Source organism: Panthera tigris (assembly GCF_018350195.1).
Source record: "Panthera tigris isolate Pti1 chromosome A1 unlocalized genomic scaffold, P.tigris_Pti1_mat1.1 chrA1_random_Un_scaffold_36-1, whole genome shotgun sequence".
Classification (NCBI taxonomy): domain Eukaryota; kingdom Metazoa; phylum Chordata; class Mammalia; order Carnivora; family Felidae; genus Panthera; species Panthera tigris.
Window position 1 is genome coordinate 177,008 of NW_024962142.1, and position 8,926 is coordinate 185,933.

The window sequence follows — 8,926 nt, forward strand, 5'->3', positions numbered from 1 at the left end:
AAGGTGCTTCTGTGAAGAAAATAACTCAGGGATATATATATATATATATATGGTTAACATTTGTACAATCAGAAAATTATTTACAGATATTCCTTTAAAGCACCGAGCAGGTTGCTTTGTATAGAACAGATGCCCTGGCATTCTTTGGCTGATCCCTACTGAAATGATTTCTTCCTACTCTAAACTATGGCAGGACTTATCATCTTTTCACCTAGTCCTCTATATTAACTGTACCTATGCAAACATGAGATTGAGTTTTTCGTGACCTGTAAATTGAGTCTAAAAGTATCTCCAGCTGAATGGTTTGAAATATTTTTTAAATAGTATTGTCAGAATAAGTATTACATCTTGAAGTGATTCTTTAAAGGAAATCACTCATGGATGTGTGCATTCTATGAACATTCATATAACTAGCTGCTTAATTTTAAAGGAATTCCCTTAAAGCACGGGGCAGTGTGTTGGGCATAGAGCAGATGCCCTTTCTCTTAATATTCGCCTAATGACTAATAAACTGAGTTAGGTTAAGTGCTGAATTGAAAGATAAAAAGCCACTTGTGACTTATCATCATAAAAGGGATTTGGGTTAATAGTGATTAATGTAATAGTAACTAATGTAAATAGTATTATAACAAAGACGTTCTTTGGACCCCTAGAACTTCCGTGACTCTCACACCTCAAAGTAAGGGTTATGTCCAGTACATGTCAAGTTTTCTGGTTGGTTTTCCTTGAAGGAAGCTGAGAAATAACAGAGCTTTCTCTTAGGAATGGCAAGAAGTAGCCAAGGTTGATATCTGGAGACCTTCCAGTCTTTCTTACAGTCAGAAATTTAAAGTGGCCTAAGCGATTCACAGGAGTTATAAAAGTATAAGAAGGAGCCTAATGCCAGATGACTCCATCAGGACACTCAGGAGATTTGAGGGGTGTTTAGGGCTTAGGCTGAATAAGGGTTATTTCTTATTTCTGAGAGCACAGGGCACAGAACGTTCCCTCAGCAAAATGATGGAGAATGGGGAAAAAATGGATCGTGTCCAAAGAAAGATGGGTCATTACCTGCCAGGAGAGGACTAAGAGATTACTCTTGTTGGTAAGATAGCTTTTCTCTTTGTTTGCTTTGTCTTGTCTTACTTCAGCTGTTCCCTGAGTGTACTAGTGGCCGCCGCAGCAGCAACAGCAGTAGGAGTAGTTCCAAAGGACAACACCGAGTGGCTGGGACTCTTGAGTCTCACTCATATGCGATCATTAACTATCACACCATAAGCACAACCCAAGTTTGTTGATATACAATGACGAAGAGGTGGTTTTATGCAGACATAGACACACACACTCATATATATGGTAATAACTTAGTAACTCAGTGCACGGTCATACTCTTACTCAGATTTATCTTGGATTTTGACAGCGTGGCGTTCAAAAGCATAGACTTAATATAAAGTAATGACTTTGAAAATTGATTGTAACCATTATTTTACCTCCCCAACACATGTTTCTCTATGCCTGTATATTTTCACTGCTGTTTTTTTCAAATCCTAAAGTCCTTGAATAAAGAAATAATACTACCTGAGCAATATTAAATTTGAACAATTTTAGCTAAAACAAATTTTTTTTGAGCCTCAAATCCCTGCATGGTTTTGCCCCTGCCCGCCTCTTCAGCTTTATCTCGTGCCACTATCCCAATTTGTATCTCTACTGAAGTTCCACTAGATATTTTCTAACACTTTGAGCCATGATCTCTTCTAGTTTGAAACCTCTGAACATCATTTTACTTCTGTTTGGAATACTCTTTGAATTTATCCCAAAAAAGTTCTTGAAATGAACTACAATTTTTTATTAGCTTACATCTGTCCATAATATGCTTCCATGTATCACATTCTTCAAAATCTTGCTATCCTGGCTCTAAGATCTAAGAACGTGGGAATTATGTCTAATGCTTTTGCTTAATTTAGTTACCAGGTGAAAAAATGATTAAAATGCTCAGTAAATATCTGTTAATTGATAAATCAATGTTGATTCTTCAGTCACTGTACTAACTCAAATTATGTTCATTTTATAAGCTGATTTTACAGGAGGGCATAAGACTTTTTCTTTTGTTAATTGCTCCAGTGGCCATAGGTCAAGACTATTTTCTATGTTAATTTCTTGAGGTAGCAGTTTCCTGGATTACAAATAGTGTAAAAATGCAAATCTAAATTAATTTAACTGACAACAGAATGGCCCAGGGATTGCATATGGTCAGGGGAAACATTTTATTAGAGTCCAGGCCAGAAATAGTGAATTCCCCCTGTCATGTAACCAAACCGTTCAAGAATACCAAGTTTCTGGAAAGATTTTTGTTCCGATTTCCCTCCTCCTCTCTCATCTGTGAGAGCCATTAAAATCCAAGGCGATTGTCATTTATTTGAGCTGTTGGTACCCACTGTTAGAGTTTTAAGGCAATAAATGCGAAAGTTTGACACAAGGACAGAATTCCCAGAAAAATCAAACATATCAAAATTTATAGAGAAAGAAAATTATGAATTTTTCAATTTCAAATGAATTTCATCCATTACTAAAAACATTATTATTAACATTTCCAGACAGAAAATTCCAGGTAGAAAATAAATCACTTCTCTTTCTGTCACAAATTCCAATCAAAGCAGATTTAATAATATAACGAGATACAGCTTTTCCTTACCAAAAATGTTTGTGAAATCTCAGAACTGTATCTGATATCAAATTTTTATTATCACATAAATGCTACTTGCTTTACCTCTTTTAAGAAAATTTATTTCTGTAATTTATGAGAAACAGTGAGGTGAAGGGAATAAATAAGAAGATATTATCAATCTTAAATCCCACATCACGGTTAATTTTAAACCCATCCCTTATGAAGGTGAGGAAATAGTTTTATAATCCTAAATTTCCCAACTAATCATTCCTTTCCAGATTCAAATTTTAAAATCACTATTTTATAAACTGTTACTTCTCATTTTAAAGAAGTTAAGTTCTGCTTCTCTATAATGTATATATCTGAAAATCAAAAGTAAATGAAAAGTTTGCTTGTTATACACACATAAATTGAAATGAATTGACTATTAAAATATTTTTCCTAGACACAAGCTATTTTTGCAGCTACCGAAGGTGTCTATATTAGAGATAAGTGGAAAGAAAAATACCTAATGTACTGAGATTCCCTGCAGCACATATGTTCTTTCTCTTTCTATCGTGTCGTTGCTGACAATCTGGCAACTGATGTGGATCCCTGGTTCAATCACCAAGGGGACAGTCAACATTTTGCTTACGGTCCCATCCATATACCAACATTTCCCAGGGTCCTGGACAATTCTGTTTAATACTTAGGAGGATAACATTACGCACTTTGCTTAATTTAAAACCTTTCACAATGTAATTTCTGTCGCTTTTCTGTGTAAGATAAAAATTACGAGGTAGGGATGCCTGGGTGGCTCAGTCAGTTGAGCCCCAGACTCATGATTTCGACTTGGGTCATGATTCCAGAGTCCTGAGATTGAGCCTGTATGTTGGGCTTGGCGCTGAGCATGGAGTCTGCTTGATATTCTCTTTTCCTCTCCCTTTGCTCTTCCCCCATTCGTGCTCGCGTCCTCGTGCACGTGCGCACACACACACACACACACACACACACGCTCTCGCTCTGTCTCTCTCTCTCAAATAAAATAAAACTAAAAATAATTTAAAAAAAAACATAAATTACAGTGTAGTAATTACAATGTAGAGAACAATTCTCCACTAAATCAAAGGAATTTCTCTTTGACCATATTAGAATAGACAAATGTGTGTATAGTAAACCTATTGTTTCCTTTTATCAACTTTAATCTGTGTTGTTAATCATTTTAGGACGTATTTTCTTGAGGAGCAAAGGACCTTCTAAATATATCAATAGAATTATTGACATAGAATAATTAATTTTAATAGGATAATACTCAGAAATTCTAAATAATATATTCCACGTGGTATGTTGAAAATAAGGTTCTGGCCTCGGTACTTCATTTACAATCAGACTTTAGCTAATCATAACTCTTCAGGGCTAATCCTAATTACTCAAAGATCAGTTAGAGTTTTGCTAATCCTGATTTTAGCTACTTTTATTTTCCATCACACAAAGCTGTTGTTTTACTCAAATTACTGTTTCATCCAGCCCCTAAAATAGTCTCATGTGATAGTTATGCTAGTGATAATAACAATTAACATTTGGATAGCTTTTATTGATGTTTAGGATTTTTACATAGGCCACTTCCTTTGAGCCTAGCATCAATGGCATGAGGCAGAAAAAGCAAGTATGTTGAGTATTCTCATTTTAAGGATAAAGACATTACGAATTAGAACATTTAACAGACTTGTTCAAGGTCATACAGCTAATACATGAGAGACTAACCCCGTGTACTTTTCACTACACTACATTGTCTGTGTTCTCCTAGGCTCATATTTTCTCCTGGACTCCCAGAACTTACATTGATATCAACAGAACTTTTGAAGGGCAATATGTTCAGAAGTAAAAAATGAATGACACCTGCAAACCTATTTGTTTTCACATTTTATGCCAGAGTTTCAAAACTTTAAGGAGCAGTACTTAAGTTTTCTCAGCCTATCAAAGGTCACTAATTGAATGCGGAGCGACTCTTGAAAGTGAACTTTTGACCGCTGAGAAGAGGCACTATTCCATCCTTTTTGTTTTATCCATACCCAACTCCACACCATACATGCTTTTGGGAAAGAGAAAATCAGACCACAAGCACAAACCAGCAATGTTAATAGTAAAGAAATCAGTTTGGACATCTTTGTAAACATATTGTCTTTGACTTACAAGTAATGCTGCATTATCTTCAAATGATAAAGACTCAATTGCTAGCATTTTTTTTTTGAAATAACTGGAAATTTTGGAAAATCTAGCTAGCTGTCACACCATACCCTAATATTGACCTAAAATTGTTTTGTAGAAATCCATTCTGATTAGATGGTTGTGTTATGTAAGCCTAATTATAAACATGGTTATAACTGGGAGGTCACAGAAATGCTGTGTTAATAGGTAGCGTGTGCTGCTTTTTATTTAGATCTCTACTTCAACAAAATGCGTCTTTTCTCACTAATTTCTCCTAAAATCTACAGTTATTAATCCACAAGAGGCTGAATTGGCTAGACATCTATTACCTAGCTGTTGGGCCACAGAAATTCAACCAAAGCTAAGTACAAAGGGCAATTGAGCTAACTTACTTCACTGGTGTTACAAGAATGCAAGCTTGGGGAAAAAATTCAGGTTACTTGTGGAAGGATTTTCAGGGGATGGTTAAATTGAAGAACAGGTTAGGCTATGTAGAAACAGAATAAGACAGTTTATTGTCCTCCTTCCTTCAGATACTCAACCTGATTTCATTCTTTTTCCTGTTTTTATTTGGGATCTTTTTAATCTCATTTGGTCATGAGGTTGAAAATAGGAAATTATTGCCATTGGTGCATTAGTACCAACCTGAAATTCTGAAAGAGTCCATAGTCATTTGAAAAAGAGTGTTTGTATTTGCATAGATAATACAAGCACAAGTGACAAAATTCAGAATGTACAAATAGAAAAATAGAACTTTTCTCTCTTTTCCAACGCTAGGTTACCAAGTTTGCCTTTATGGTAATAATCACGATGAACAGTGTTTGAAGCTTCTTCCTAAATTACCTTTTGCCATTTCAAGCATGTGTATTCAAAATCCATTAGAATATAGAATATTTGTTTCTAATAATTCCGAACTACTTAAAACTTCCTCTTACAAAAATTCTGATGTACTCATACTTGTGCACATATTTTTGGTGCAATTTAAAGGGCAGTCAACTTCAAGTCTGTCCTGTTAGTAATTATCAGGAGCAGAGGCCTGGAAATGGAGTTAGAAAAGATAAGGAAAAAATAGTGGGGAAGAAGTAAGTAGCTTAGAATGGAGATTTAGGAGAAAAAAAATCAAAGGAGGAATTAATACACCTAGAGCCTAAAACTGTCCTGATGCACCTGGAAGGAAAAGAGCTGAAATACATAGGTTTTGGCATAGTCTCTGCCTTGAACTTGGCCACTCCCATTAAGAATTATACCCATTTGTCCTAGAGGCAGGTGATAGGTGGGACTGTTGGTCCCAGGAGCCATTTGTGGCCACAGGAAGTGCTCTCTCCCCACATTGCTAGTATGGGCCTGAAGAAAGTTCTAGCTCTCTTCTGGATCACTGCGACCTGCTCAGCAATGTAATGACCTGTTGTCCTCTAAGCTATACTCTTGTTCCTTCTTCTCTGGCATTTAGCCATCTACCAACAGCAGCTAGAACCTATGACTCTCTGCCTTGAGCTTCCCTTCATTTCTTCTCTGCGATTTGGTAGGAAAGGAGAAGGTATGAAATCTGTCTTTGTTTCTGTCATACTCTGTGAGCCTAAGCATCCCTATAAAGGTGAACTGAACTAAAGAAATAATTAGCATTTAATACAACCAGTACAGATGGAAAATACAGGGTATCACTATTACATATTTACAGAATTGTAACTGTGCAGTTTTTGAAAACATAGAAAACACTTCCCAAAGTTTCATATGTTTACTGGAAATCTCTCATCATAATTTCTTAAAGTTTGCCTTATTGCCTTTTCTTGTCAAAGAGTTTTCAGAAACCTCACTGTCCTCATTGGGGTGGGATTTCTGCTGTAAGTTTTTCCTGGTAGGATCAGGCCTAGTGTACAAATGCTTTATACAGTGCTTACTCTGGCAATCAATACAGTTGTGTATTAAAGGAACTTCGGTTCATAGTTTAATACACTTACATTAGGTCCTTAATGCACACCAAGCATTGTTGTATCATTTAGAAGCAAAACAATAACTATGACATAGCCTTATTTTAAAAGGACTTAGAGTCCATGAGGGATATAAATGTAAGAAAAAAAAATAGTGTTGGCATTATGGATGCAGAGCAGGGGTATCTGATAAAGTCAGAAGGAAATGGATGTTGGAGAGCTTTTCATGAAAGTGCTATGTGCATTCAGCCTTCACATCCAAGTGACTGTAGTTAGCAAGAGGAAGGGGGTGCACATGCAGGGCATCATATGCATAGGAAGTAGCATGAATGAGCTATTTGTATGTATTTAGTATTCCAAAAAGAATTTGCTGCTGCTTGATCAAACAAATGAGGTGGGGTCTGCTGTTGGACAAGCTTGAAAGATGAACCAGGGTCAGTTCACAGAGAACTTCACATGCCAAACCAAGGTATTTGGCTTTATTATTTATGTAGCCCCCTGAAAGAAATGAAATAATTTTATTCAGACCAGTTTCAGAGACTGTGTTTTTTTTTTTTTTTCTGGGCTGGCTGAAGAATGGAAGTGACAAGTTCTAATACTAACCTATGAGTTGTGTTTATAATGCCCAGTGAGAGCAATCTTCAACTACAAGGATATGTGAATGTTACTAAAACCATATTTTCAGCATTAAAAGATTCATTTCATTTTCTAAAAAATACAGCAAGAGTGAATTCCACAAATGTCAACAAGAAGATTAACCAAAGCAATGTTTTTGAAAACTATTTAAACAGCCCTCAAGGCACCGTTTTAGAATATAAAATATTAGTTTGAGTGTCAATATGCAATTTCAATGAAATGCCTGTTAAATGAAAAGAAAAATAAGCCATTGTTGGTTAAGTGGAATACCGATTGCTACCCTAAGCTCAATTTATGGAAAAGTTTGCAAAATAAAATAATGGAGTAGATTACCTAGGGAGACCATACAATTTCTAACACGAGATATGCCTGAATATAAGACAGGCAGACATTTGTTTAAACTGATTCATGTATATATCTGCCTAATATAGTAAACTGGAAAAAAATTGCCATTTCTGCTTTCTTCCCTCCCTAGGGCCCCCCCTTCTTTTTTTTTTAACAGTAAGCTCATTTACTATACTGAAGACCTTTAAATACGAACTTCAAAGAAGAGCTAATACGCTTGGAAGGCAGGCTTCTGAATAACACTGAAACTTTTCTAGGCATAATTCTCTTTTTTTAATGTCACTATATGTAGGACAAATACCTTAATGATGTGTTTCTGTGGGAAAGAAATATTTATATAAAAATGCATATACAAGAGATTGCAGTATTTCTTCACTATTCAAAATTGCAGTATGCAGTAGTTTCATATAAAAATAAAATACATATTACTTAATTCTAAAATGCTACTTGGGCATTCTGATAATAGGTTTCTGGCTTGGAATAGGAGCTGAGGAAATAAATAGAAATACTGAGTAATTCTAATTTAAATAGTACCAGGCAGTTTGCAGTTATCATCAAAAGCACAGTGGGATTAGTGTTGTTGAACCCAGTGCAGTGGGGGAGGGACTGCACAGAAGCAGAGGCCTGGGTTGTGAGAAGAAGTATATACATGGGTCTGGAGCCTATCCAGGGCACTTCAAATCCATAATAAAATCATAGAAGCAATATCAGATCACGGGGAAGATAATTAGATATTGCAAACCTAAGGATATATTCATTTGCAAACAGAGAAATTCTGCCTAAGTGTTACATCTATTGAGTTGTTGCCTTTTTAAGATAGAACTGGGTATCTTAAAAGTGCTATTTGGTTTCTGGTAATTATTTTTGAAAGTACAAATATTCCATTTCTACGTTTAAAAGTCCAGGTTTTGGGTGCACCTGGATGGCTAGGTCAGTTAAGTGGCTGACACTTGATTTTGGCTCAGGTCATGATTTTGCAGTTCATGAGATTGAGCCCCGCTTCAAGCTCTGCACTTGGCAGAGGTTGCTTGGGGTTCTCTCTCTTTTCCTCTTTCTTTCTGCCTCTCTAAATAAATAAATAAATAAATAAATAAATAAATAAAAATATTTAAAATAAAATAAAAGTCCAGGTTTTGGCATGATTTAATTGTCATTCAAATCCATTTCTTACATTACTACAATAGCA